Genomic DNA, 13,110 nt, shown 5'->3' on the forward strand with positions numbered 1-13,110 from the left:
CACACACACACTATTGGATTAATAGTTTTTCATTATTTCATTTTTCATTATGAATTCTTTTAAAATTAAGAATTGTTTTAAAATTAAGATAGTTACTGGCAACTCTTTCTTAGCCACGTGTGTTACAAATATATGGCTTAGAGAAAGGTCTTCACCATTCCAAAATTATAAATAAGTCCATCCATGTTTTCTTACAGTTTTACTTCTTTGTATTTTCATGCTTTAATCTTTGATCTATAGGGAATTCACCTTGGTGTAAAGAATGAAAGAGAAAAAAATGCATTTTGTTTAATCTTGTTTCCCTGAACATTTAAATTATTGGAAAATCTATTTTCTACAGTGGTTTGAAAACCATCATTATCATAATCCAATTTCAGGTCCACTTCAGGTTTACTTCTGGATACTATTTTGTTCTGTTGATCTGTCTGCCTATTTCTTCTTTTGTAGCAAGAAGTTGAAGTTACCCAGTTCCAGCGTTTAAGTAATGATAGCTTCATAATGTATCTTAACATACAGTAAGTCCAGGTGCTGCTCCTTCTTCATTTTCCAGAATTTCCCAGGTTTTTCTCACATTTTTATTTTTGCAGATGAATTCTGTATCATTTGCCAACTCCCTCCATAAACAACAAAACTCTTTTGAATTGGGAAAGCACCGATTTTACAAATTTCTAGAGAACTGACCCCTTTCAATATTGAGCCTTCCTTTCTAAACTCTTCCTTTTTCCATTTCTTCAACCCTCCTATCATAGCCCTTTAAAGTTTTCATCATATAACTCTTCCACATTTCTTATTCCAAGTTTATCCACAGCTGTTGTAAAAAACCTAGTTTTAAACATATTTTGTTGGATAGGTAATATACAGAAACACTACAAAATTAAAAAGATACAGAGATATAAATTAAAAGGTAAAGCTCCCTCCCACCCCTATCCCCCAGCCATCTAGATTTCTTCCCTGGAAATCATTTCAAATCTGCATCAGATGTAAATCATTTTGCTGTTAGGAAATTAGTATGTCCTCTCTTTAAACAGAAAAGCTCGAGGCTAAAATGAATCTCACGCACCCCAGGTCTTAACAATAACCCTCGCTCCTGCCAGTCAGCCTGGATTCCTACTTCTCCTTAAATCTTCCATGTCTAATCCACCAGTAAGTCCTAATGCATCTACCCCAGGTTCATCTACTTCTTCCCTAATTCAGCTAGACTACAGAATCAGAGAAGGCAGAGACCCCGCTGACTTCATGTCTGTTTATCCCGTACACAGCACACTGACTGGCACAGAATGTTAACAGTGCACCACTGCCCCATGCATACAAAGTGCCTGATGTAGTACTGCATGTTAGAACAGCAGTCACAATCGGGGCTACACAAAGGGGGGTCTGCAGGTGCCTAGTGCCAACCTATGGTAGGAAAGGACAAAAAAGTAGGTACAAAAATCCTTTTGGAACAATTAGGCTGCCACATTCTTCCAATAATTCACGTTTCTCAAAATTTACAAAAATCAGCAATAGAATAGAAATAAAAAATTATGATCTTTTGCCACAGATGGTTTAAGAAGCAGGGGCATGTAAGCCACCAGTATCTCATGCCTAGACTACACTGGTAGGCATCCAATGAGACTCACTGCTTCCTCTCTTGCCTACCTCCAATCCATTTCTACAGTGATCCTTCTAGAGAGTAACACAGAACCACAGCCGTGCAGCTCAAATCCTTCAGTGCTCACCCTCAGCATTCACCAGGACCTACAAATCTCCACATCACTGGGCTCCTTCCCGCTTCTGTGACCTCACCCATTATCTGTTTTGTTACCATCTGGGTGCCGCGCTCTGTCTGCCTTCCCAGGACATACCACTGTCTTTCTGCCTTGAGGCCATTATATGGCACGCTCCCTCAGCTAGGAATACCTGGCCCAGTAGATACTCAATAAACTGAGAAAAGAATTAATGGAAGAAGAATAATTTTATAGCAGGCTACATTTAAAAAGTAAAAAAATTCTCACATCCATGCCCCATTTTTTTGATAAAAATAAAAACCTCACACTCTCCCTTTTAGACTTTTTTTTTTAAGATTTATTTTTAAGTAATCTCTATACCCCGTGTGGGGCTTGAACCCACAACCCTAAGACCAAGAGTCGCACACTCTACTGAATGAGCCAGCCAGGCACCCCTTCCTTTACTTCAGTCTTAAAAGATTCTCATATCTTGAAGCAATGTGAGTAGGGTGAAGGTAAGGCAGAAGATAAAGCACAATGTGGGATCCTGTCCTCCCAAAACCAAGTGTGCAGGGCAGCTCTGTGTTCTAACCACCTGCCCTTTAAGATTCCCACAGGCACCACCCTTTCCTAACCACCACCCACAACTGTAAGCTGAGCTGAGGTAATTCATAAAACAGGAAATCAAATAATTAACAAATATATGCCAGAATGTTCAAACTCAATGGCAACCAAACAAAAAATTAAAAACTCAATGCTATTATTTTGTTTATCAAGTTAACAAAGCTTAAACAGCAATAATAACCAACATTAAGGTGCAGTGTGTGGTTAGTTTCCAATGTTTGGCATTCGTAGTATCAACTTATGGAAAACAATATATACAATATTATACAACATAAAACCCTGTGTATATGTTTTGTGTGTGTGTCTGTAACATCAAAATGTTTTATCTTTTTTGAACAGCAATTCAACTCTGAGAAAACACCCTAAAGAACTAATCCTAAATATATACCAAGCTTCATGCATAAAAAGCTCACTAGAGGATAATTTGTAATTGGGAAAATACTGGAGCAGTGCCAATCAATTTCTCTCAGAAGAAAGAGGGAGCCCATCACTACTGACTGAACAGACATTGCACCCAGGTCTGTCTCCATGACTGAGGGGCAGTGCAAAACCCCACTGATGAAAAAGGGCTGAGCCTGTGGTCCAGACACTGCCAGAATAAGCAAATATTTTAGTAACTGCCTCCTGATGAAAAATTCAGGTATCTGTAAAGGAAATTATATAACAAGGAAAAACATGCATTAAGTAGAAAGAAAAAACACTTGCATAAATAGACTGATTACAAGCACATAAAAATTACATATAGGAAAGGAATGGCAGACAATTTTGAAACATTATAAGAGGCTTGCATTCAACTAGAAGGAACTTGGGTTAATTTTCTCTCTTCTTTCAGTTTTTCCTCATTTTCTAAATTTTTGAGAACAAGCTTATAGTTCCTATCACAAACAAACAAAAAAAAAAATTAGTCCCTTTGAGACCAAACAAAGTAAAAAAGTGCCTACCTCAGCAAGTTGTAACAAAATGTTTATCCACAGTGTTAAGAATCTTCTAGCTTCTTTTACTGTATAACCATATTACTGGTTATTCCACAGAAAGCAGTATGGAGCTAGAAACCATCCTGTCCACTAGTCGACAAATAGGATTAACAAGATTATCTTTGTGCTCTCCCAGGAAAAAAGTGGTTTACACTCTGAGACAGTTTTAAACAGTGGCACCATGCATAAAGTAAGCTATTCAGTCATACCAAGGACAAACATTTCTACCCCAAAGTTATAGAAACACAGTAAAAGCCCTCTGAAATGTAAATACTCATAAATTTCAAACCCGATTACCCAGTAGCTATAACTACTGACAGCTTATGTGGTTAACATCAATTTCGAGAGGCCTCAAGCCATTGCAGACTGAGCAGGCTGTAGTCATCCACAAATCATTCAAATCCCAGGGCAGACATCACATGGCTGTTAGAAGGACCCGGAGACTGTTCATTCTCCCTCCTGCTTTGTCTCCTCAGTGGTGCCATTTGGCATTCACCACGGGCACTTCCCTCACTATTAAAGCCTTTAGCTTTAGAACTTCAACTGTGCAAACAAATGTGCTTGTCACATTCAGGATGAGAGGTTACAAAGAGGAAGGAAGAAAAAACACCACACAGACGATGCAACACTGAGGTTTAGATTTCAGTCACACAAGAGAAATCAAGAAACTCAAAGTTAATGCTCCCTTGACAACCTTAAATCTCTACTCCGCACGTATGAATCATAATCAGAGTTTTATTAGGGTCACAATTGCAGCAAATACACACTCAAATCATGTACCACAACTAACACTGAGCATTCTTCCTCTGAAATAAAAAGTTTATATTCAAATCCAGAGATAACGCAAAGCTGTAATTTTGTATGAAACTGAATTTGGATCCCGCGCTATCCCTTGACCTCTATGGCTCTGGACCCTATCTGACTATTGCATCAAGGTCACAATCTCTTTAACACATCTGTGCAGCTACAAGAGAGGGGAAATGTGGGCATATGGCAAAGTAAACTCCAAACATAGATCTGAGGGTATGGGGGGATAGGAGTAGCAAAACAAGTGACCTAAGTTCTGTCAACACCATGTAGTGGAAGGGACACCAGAGCAGGAACCAAAGGACCAGGTCTGAGTTCCCAGTCGTCATCCACTATCTGTATGATCTTGAGGAAGACACTTGGCCTTACCAGGCTGGGTTTCTTCATCTGTTGAACAAGGAGATCCTGTGAGATGATGTGGGAAGTAAAACACACAAGTGAGAGGTCTTTTCCAGCATTACCTTTGTCAGGTAATTTCTCCACCAAAGTGTCCTCCTCCTTTACCCCTGGGAGATCCGCTGCAGGTTTTACATGAGAACCCAGGACCAGTGCAGTCCTGTCAGGTCACTGCAAGGCTTTGGTAGAACTCCTGGGACCACGAGGATGCAGCCTTCATTTCCCCCATTCATTCATTCATTCAGTCAGTCAGTCAGATGACACAAAGCCACCACTACATACATAACATACAAAATAATATGCTAGACAATCCAGGGGACAGGTATAAAAAGTAACGATTTTAAAAAGTACAGTCCAGGGGCGCCTGGGTGGCGCAGTCGGTTAAGCGTCCGACTTCAGCCAGGTCACGGTCTCGCGGTCCGTGAGTTCGAGCCCCGCGTCAGGCTCTGGGCTGATGGCTCGGAGCCTGGAGCCTGTTTCCAATTCTGTGTCTCCCTCTCTCTCTGCCCCTCCCCTGTTCATGCTCTGTCTCTCTCTGTCCCAAAAATAAATAAACGTTGAAAAAAAAAATTTTTTAAAAATTAAAAAAAAAAAAAAAGTACAGTCCCTCTTTAAGGCATTTAATGTTTACAGTCCAATGGGAAACAAAGAATTAGAGGAAACTGTAATGGCACAGATCTAGAACAAATTACTAATGAAGCAAAGTACCTTTCCAGCTGAGGCCTAGATAAGACCTCAAAATCCTCAACACAAGCATTCCATTATGAAAGACTGTAGTTATCAGGTGAGGGAACTGATAGACTGTAGTTATCAGGTGAGGAAAGTTTTGCTGCCCAGGTAGGCCTGCTCCTGAGCATATGCCCCTACCTGTCCTAGGACTCCTTCAAATTCCACCTTCACTTCCAAATCATTAGGTATTCTCAGAAAGGAGAGGGCCACTAAGAACCTCATCACAGTGGCTAAAGGTTGTTAACTAACCTTTGCCAATTTTAAAAATTTTCAAAATTCCAGAGAAACAGGAAATACACATAAGTTGCTTTATTCCTTGTCTAACACACTGCAATACTAAACACTGAACTGGACAATTACTACACTGGCATTAGACACCTAATATATTCCTATTAACAAGAATAATGCATAATGTCATTGAGGCTTAAATCAACACACACAGGAATCCATGAGTTTTGCGTGCACACGTGCATACACGCAGACACCCCCCCACACACACACACCCTTCTCCTCTCCTACTCTGAAAGGCCACATCCCTAACCCTGGCTAGCCATCTGGGAAACAAATGACTTTGTGATGGCATTGTAAATTGGTTCCACTCCTCTGGAAAGCAATCTGGCAATATGTTTTAGAAGCCATAAAATTCTTCATACTCTTTGACCTAGTAATGCCACACCTGGGACTCTCTCATAAGAATCTAATTCAAAATATGGAAATTCTTACACGCACAAAGATATACCTTATGGTGTTAATAATTGTGAAAAGGTGGGAGCAATGTACTTGTCAACAACAGAGCTAAATAATTAATGGTACAGTACCACAACAGAATATTATGCAACCATTAAAATGGTAATGATGTAGATTATGTAGCAATAAAGGGGAATGCAGACAGAAAACAACAGGCACAACTATGTAAAAATCATTGCAGAAAAGTTTAAAAACTGATAATCACTGTTTTAGGATGGTAAATGGAGGTGTTTTTTCCCTTTTTATTTCTTATCTTTTTGTCATATAGTATTCTTTTAGGGGTGCTTGGGTGGCTCAGTCAGTTAAGCAACAGACTCTTTTTTCAATGTTATTTATTTTGAGAGACAGACAGGCAGGCGGAGGAGGGACAGAGAGGGAGAGAGAGATCATTTTGACCTGAGCCAAAATCAAGAGTCGGATACTTAACCAACTGAGTCACCTACGCGCCCCTCAGGTGCCCTTAAGTGACTGACTCGATTTCAGCTCAGTCATCATCTCATGATTCGTGAGATCGAGCCTCACATTGGGCTCTACACTGATAGCATGGAGTCTGCTTGGGATTTTCTCTATCCCTGTCATCTCTCAAAATAAACATTTACAAAATAGAGAGAGAGAATCCTTTTGAAAAAAATGGAAGGCAGGCTTTTAATCTTAAGAATAAAGAGGAAAGGGGCCACATCAGAGAGTAAAGCCTGCTCTCTTACCCAGAGAGGAAGGGGACCAGAGGCATTTCACACTGCATGAGGGTCTGGAATTCGTATGCACAGAGCAGCTTCATGGAGAACCTTCTGGAGGTGTCCCATATGGTCAACGATTACCAAAAAAATGAGCAGTGCCCACCAGCTAACCCCATTCAACTCCCTCCATTATGAGCATCCTGAGGCAGAGAATTCCCCAAGCACACCACACATGCTGTCAGCTTAGTTCTCTGTTAAAGAGATTTATATGGGGTCATATGAGGCTGTACAATAATTCATTTAAAGGAAATAAGCTCAGATTTTCACATTTGGAGCAATGAGGAATGTCTGTGGCAAGAAATGTAATAATCAGAAAGATGGGAGGAAGAAAGCAGAAACATCTGTCACTTGTAGGGAAGCAGAGTGTGGCAGCAGAGGGTGTGTGTCCCAGGGACCGGAGTCAAAGTAAGAGCAGGACTGGCCTCTCCTGGGCTGACTCAGGGATGAAGGAAGCAGGAAGTCAGGAAGAATATTTAATCCTAACCAGATGGAAACGGATTTAAACTTGGAGCCATTCAACCCTACATGCAGTTTCAGCCCTGTGTCCAGCCTGGGGACCAGCCCTACACTGGGAGATCTTGGGGGACTCTGCTTTGCAGCTCTTGTGTTCTTGCACTTATCTGTTGGCCAAGCACCTCATTTACAATGCAGTGTCAACAACCAAGTTCTAACCTCCCCTCTATATTTTAATTTCTACTCTAAGGCCCTGCCCTGGAAGGCCACAGAGCAACTGACTTCAAATTTAAAATTATATTACCTTCCTCTCTGTAGACCTTGGGAAAATTACTTCATCTGTCCAAACCTCAGTTCCTTTATCTTTAAAATCTGTACCTGTACCATAAGATCATTATCAGTTTCAAAAGAAATAATGAATGTAAACCATAGTATCAGATGCATCGTAATGCTAAAATAAAAGTTTGCTACACATGCCCTCTTGTTCCTCAACTACTAGCATCTGGCCTGTCTCCCTTCCTCCACTACTCCTGCCCATTAAACATGAATAGCATGGCCCACTCTCTATTGGTTATACCTTATACCAACCACACACCTGGAAACAGCTTGCCCTCTGGAACCCTACTATCCAAACCGAGACACTCATTTCTGAGCCATGATCTGACTCCACTTTCCCACAGATATAACACCTTAGACAAAGAGGAAGCACACAGCAATCCTTTCAAAGCTGGGATGGTGAGGTCATACTGCCTGCGTTCAAAGCCCTGTTCTTTCACCTGTTAGTTAATGTGACTTTGGTCAAGCTACTTAATCCCTCTGCGCCTCAATTTTCCCATCTATAAAACAGATATAAAACTGTTGTATCAAGTATATTAACAAAATTCTGAGAGCTCTATCTAGCACCTAGGAAACAGGTACATTTTTTAACTTTGACTCCCCATGAGAGTATTTAGGTAGAGGTATTTGGTTAGCTAAGTATGCTATCCCACATTAGCAGACAAGTCAAACATCTTTGCTTCTCTCTGGCACTGGCATAGATTAAGTAGGCTTTCTAGGGTAAAGGCTTGCTATCCCCAGTGTGGTGCACAGACAAGCATTGGCATCACGTGGGCATTCCTTAGAAACGCAGATTCTCGGGACCCATTTAGCCCAACTGAAGCAGAACCATTTTGTACGCCCAAGTCACCTCGGGTTCTTGTGATAACACAGATCTAGGTGGGGAGAGGTACCTGAAACCACTATGTTAGGACCACACATAGGAGTAGCAGGTGCCACAATGAAAAGAGCACCCTGCATTCCAAAAAGAAAGGGCACCAAGATGTGACAAAACTGTCATCTTGGCATTTATAAGTGGACAAGGAGGGAGATGGGCATGATTGGTAACGATGGAAGAGTGTACAGCTAAGAAGATAAATGGCACAAGGAGCTTCTCACTAAGTTCTTAGAGGGGAGGGACCATGTCTTACTCATCTTGGTATTTTAACAGAGACTGACTGACATAGAGGAAGTGAATGGCTCACTGTAAGCATCCGACACTAGCTTTACTTTTGTTTAATAATCCCCATTTTCAATAAGATTGGAACGTTTGTTAGTTTTACAAAAAAACACCATGGTTTTACTGTTATATTTGTGGCCCCTCCCATCCTACCGTAATATAAAATTTGATTCTACACTTCCTATATGAAGATGCCACAAACTATCATTGAGGGAAGGGAACCATTTCTGAACTGTTCCCCTTAGAAATGGTCCTGGCTTTGAAAGCCCCTGAGGGGGCACTGGGACTAGAAGAAGGGGCCGGAAGAACATCCTTCTCCACATGTTGTTAAAGAGAATTTGCTGCCTTTTCATTTCAAACATCTGGCATGTTAAAACTAAGTTAAGGTGACAGAAAATTAAGTGCCCCATTGTTACAACCCTTGACCTTTTCTTAGTGACATGTGTAACTAATTAGCCCCTGGAGGTCAACAACCAGGGAATAATTAGAGGGAAGGTGATGGAGAATCAAATGAGAGTACAGAGCAGAAAAAAATCATTCCAACTGATCCAAGATCCCCTTCAGGTCCTTGCAGGGGAGCACAGCCTTCATTTTCTAAGACATCAGAAATGAACAGATGCCCTTGCCTTTGATCTGAGCAATGAGTCCCCCTCACCCATCAGGCCTTCACTCCACCCCTCCACACAAACCTGTCACCAAGGTAATGAACTTAAGAGGAGAAATCCACACAAATGGGAGAAGACAGCCACTTCCCCACTCCAGCCCCCACAACCATTATGAAATTACCTAAATGTGAATGCTAGATCAAACCCAAATGTGCCTCTCTTTGAAAAAACCAAGGAGGATGAATGACAGATGTCCCTACGAGAATTTCCTGCATCACTCTGAATTAGCAGCTATGTATGAATACAAATAAACATAACATCATGTATGCTTATACTACATATATACCTAAGTGCATACACATATACCTGTACAGATTTCTCTGCTCTGCCCGTATCTGCAAGGTTTCGGAGTGGGTCAGGAAGTCCTTGTCCTCCACTACTGGAGTAACACAAACATTTTCTACCCTTAAGTGAGGTCTCTGATACACAGCAGGAAAAGCACCACAGGTCATATATCCTTTCTGCTTCAACCGCTGACAGAGCTCTCATAAACACACAGAATACAAACAATGGCGAAGTTAGAAAATTTTACATCTAAATACTCATTTTTAAAACAAAATCAAAGCAAGAATACTTGGTTCCCCAAACGCCAAATCTCATCTCTGGACTTTGATGAAGTTTCAACCAAATAATCTTAAAGCCACAGTACAACACAGGGAGGAGGGTGCCAGATCCTTCACTGCCTTTTTAAATAAACTCAAAACGGCCCAGGAGAGGCTCAGACAAAACATTCCTCTAAACCAGACTGACTGTGCAGTTTACTCAGATACAGCCAGATTTCCCAAAGTAATGATACGGCTGAGTGTCTAAATGCACAGGCCGGCAGGCACTACAGGTACTAAGGGTCTAAATGAGAAGACTTCCAGAACTGCAGAAACATCAGCTCCGATGTCACAACAGTCTTCAGTTTACAAAATGAAACTGCCATTAGAACTCAGCGACCTGGAGCTTGTGTTGAAATCTTGGAAAACAAATTGTTGTCTTTCCTCTCTATTCCTAAACTCAAGCCTCTGCAGAATAAGATCTGTCCTCCACAGCAAACAGCACAACATTGTGTGTATATGAAGACATACATACTCCATAAGGATATGAAAATAAATTTCAACCACAGATAAACAAAACAGAAGAGAGTCCCTTTGTCTATAAGAAATATATTCCAGCAAACCTTGCTAATAAGGACAACTAGAGAAAAGACCTTCTGTATCTTCTTTGGTGGTAGAAATCTTAATTAGAGCCCAAAGAAACAGGTACTCAAGAGAAATCAGAACAACAATCCTATACTTTAACCATACATTAGAATTATCCGTAGAGCGTTTTTACAAATCCCAATGGCCAGGGCACCCACCAGACGAGTTAGATCAGAATCTCTGAAGTGGGCCTCAGGCCTCATTTTTTCTTCTTTTTTTCCTTTTTTTTTTTTTTAAGGGATCATCATTTTTTCAAGCTCCCCAGGTGGAGTGCAGTGTACAACCAAGGTTAGGAATCACTGAATTAGTGACTATTCTAAAGATACCTTCCAGATCAGACTGTTCATCTTCGCCGATGGTGGACCCTTGATACAAGGGGACCAGGAGTCTCTATCTAAAGCCAACACCCGGTATTATGCTATACTATACAATCCATTACCCCCAAACCTGGGAGGGCACTTAAGGCCATGCACACCCAGCCACCCAGTCTTAAAATGAAGCACAGAAGGCACCCACCCAGATGGCCTGCCTAGATGAACAGGGTCAAAGAGGCCCCTAGATCTGTTGTTTTCACAGGAGGCCTCCCTGGCAGTGGCAGGAGAGGTTCTGGAGATAGGCCACCCTGAGCCAGCATTACCAAGGAAGGGCACTATTTTCAGAATGCCACAACACCCCCTTAGATGACTACTCTCTGAGGGAGAATGCACACCTCTTAGCAAAACACACACGGGGATTAAAAAAATAAGTACACTTCCTAGCTCCTCTGGTGAGAAAGCTGGAAATTTCACTGTCATACCCTCGTCGTTTCCCCCAATTTAAATCTGGCTTGAGATAATTTTGCTTGGTTTTATTTGAAGGCAAACTTTCTGGCAGGAGGAGGCAGAGTGAAGATGTATAAAAAAATTCCACCAAAATCATTTCATATTTATTCAAAACATTTAAAGGCAAAATATTGCCCAAGAAATCCGAATAAAAAGAAAACAGAACATACCACATACATCTCTTAAGATGGTTATTTTAAATAACAGTTTAAAGTATAAATTTAGAATGGCAGAAAAAAACTATTTAGAGATATTCAAAAATTAGTATCGTTCTACAAAATGTGGAATTTTTTTAAAGACCATTTTTAACAAAACAAGGAAAAAGAAAAGAAAAACCAACCACTAAATCTAACAGTGCTTAACTGCCTGGGTCTGAATCCAGGCTTGGATACTCTATTAGGCATAGTGCCCTTAATCATGTCTCTGAGCCTCTCTGGGCCCCATCTTACCTGGATAACAAAGGTTCTGAGTTGGACTACAGGGTTCAACTCAGATCTGCACATGTTAGCTGTGTGAGCCCATTCAACCTTTGCACTTCTCTTCCTCCTCTGTAATACTAAAATAAGAATAATACCTACCTGCGATCTGGAGAAATAGGAAGCCTGGCACACCACTGACGGAAATACAAACTGGTGAAGCCACTGTAGAAAGTAGTATGGCGGTCCCTAAAAATATTAAACATAGAATTACCATATGAGCCAGCAATTCTACCTCTGGCTATATGCCCAAAAGAACTGAAAGCAAGATTTCAAACATATTTCTACACCCATGTTCATAGCAGCATATTCACATGGGCCAAAAGGTAGAAGCAACCCAAGAGGACATGGACATATAATTGCACAAAATGTGGCACATGCGTACAATGGAATACAGCTCAGCCTTAACAAAGAAGGAAACTGACACAGACTATAACATGGATGAACCCTGAGGACGTTATGCTGAAATATGCTAGTCACAAATTGACACACATTGTATGATTCCACTTATGTGAGGTCCCTAGAATAGTCAAATTGATAGAGACAGAAAGTAGAATGGTGGTAGCCAGGGGCTTGGCAGAGGAGGGAAGGGGAGGCAGGGCGGGGAGGGTCCAGAGGTAGGAATTAGGAGTTAGTATTTAATGGGTACAGAGTTTCAGTCTGAGGAAGACAAAAAAATTCTGAGAGGGATGGGGTGATGGTTTACACAACAATGTGAATGTACTTAATGCCACTTAGCTGTACACTTAAGAATACTTAAGACAGTCATTTTTATGTCTTGTACATTTTGCCACAATACAAAAATAAACGTAAATAAGAAAGAATAAATAGTCCCTACTTTCTAGAGACATTGTAAAGATTAAATATAAGTAAAGTGTATAGAGAGTGCCCAGCACAGAGTAAACCCTCCATAAATATTAGCTACTATCTTATTTTCCTGCTTTTGTTGCTCCTTCCAGTCCCCACTACTGTGTACTACAGAAATAGATGCTCACTGATTACATTCTGATCCCCTCCCCCCTTGGAGCTGTATACCTTCTGCAATGAGACAGTTCCAGTCCAGGCCTTCCTGGTAATATAAATGCTGCTTCCCTGGGACAAAACTTTCACACAATCAGATAAAGATGAAGAAACCACCTAACTTCACAGTCTTCACACATAAAGCTGAGATGACCACACTTAAATAAAACAAAACAAAACAAAACAAAACAAAAAACCCTGATTTTAGTGTCTTCATTTCCTAAATGGATTGTCAGTAATTCTGCCTCAAAAAATGGGTTCAAAGGCTAATGC

General features: G+C 40.8%; 1 protein-coding gene across 6 annotated transcripts in view; it reads right to left on the minus strand.

Annotated features, from left to right (window-relative positions):
* FARS2 (phenylalanyl-tRNA synthetase 2, mitochondrial) overlaps positions 1 to 13,110 on the minus strand; it is a 551,313-nt gene that overhangs the window by 488,248 nt on the left and 49,955 nt on the right. For all 6 annotated transcript variants that reach the window (XM_043590891.1, XM_043590887.1, XM_043590888.1 and 3 more), the window contains exon 2: positions 11,920 to 12,006. The gene's annotated coding sequence lies outside the window, so the exon portion shown is untranslated. The remainder of the gene's footprint in view (positions 1 to 11,919; positions 12,007 to 13,110) is intronic.

This window comes from Prionailurus bengalensis, chromosome B2 (genome assembly GCF_016509475.1).
Source record: "Prionailurus bengalensis isolate Pbe53 chromosome B2, Fcat_Pben_1.1_paternal_pri, whole genome shotgun sequence".
In the NCBI taxonomy this organism is placed as follows: Eukaryota; Metazoa; Chordata; class Mammalia; order Carnivora; family Felidae; genus Prionailurus; species Prionailurus bengalensis.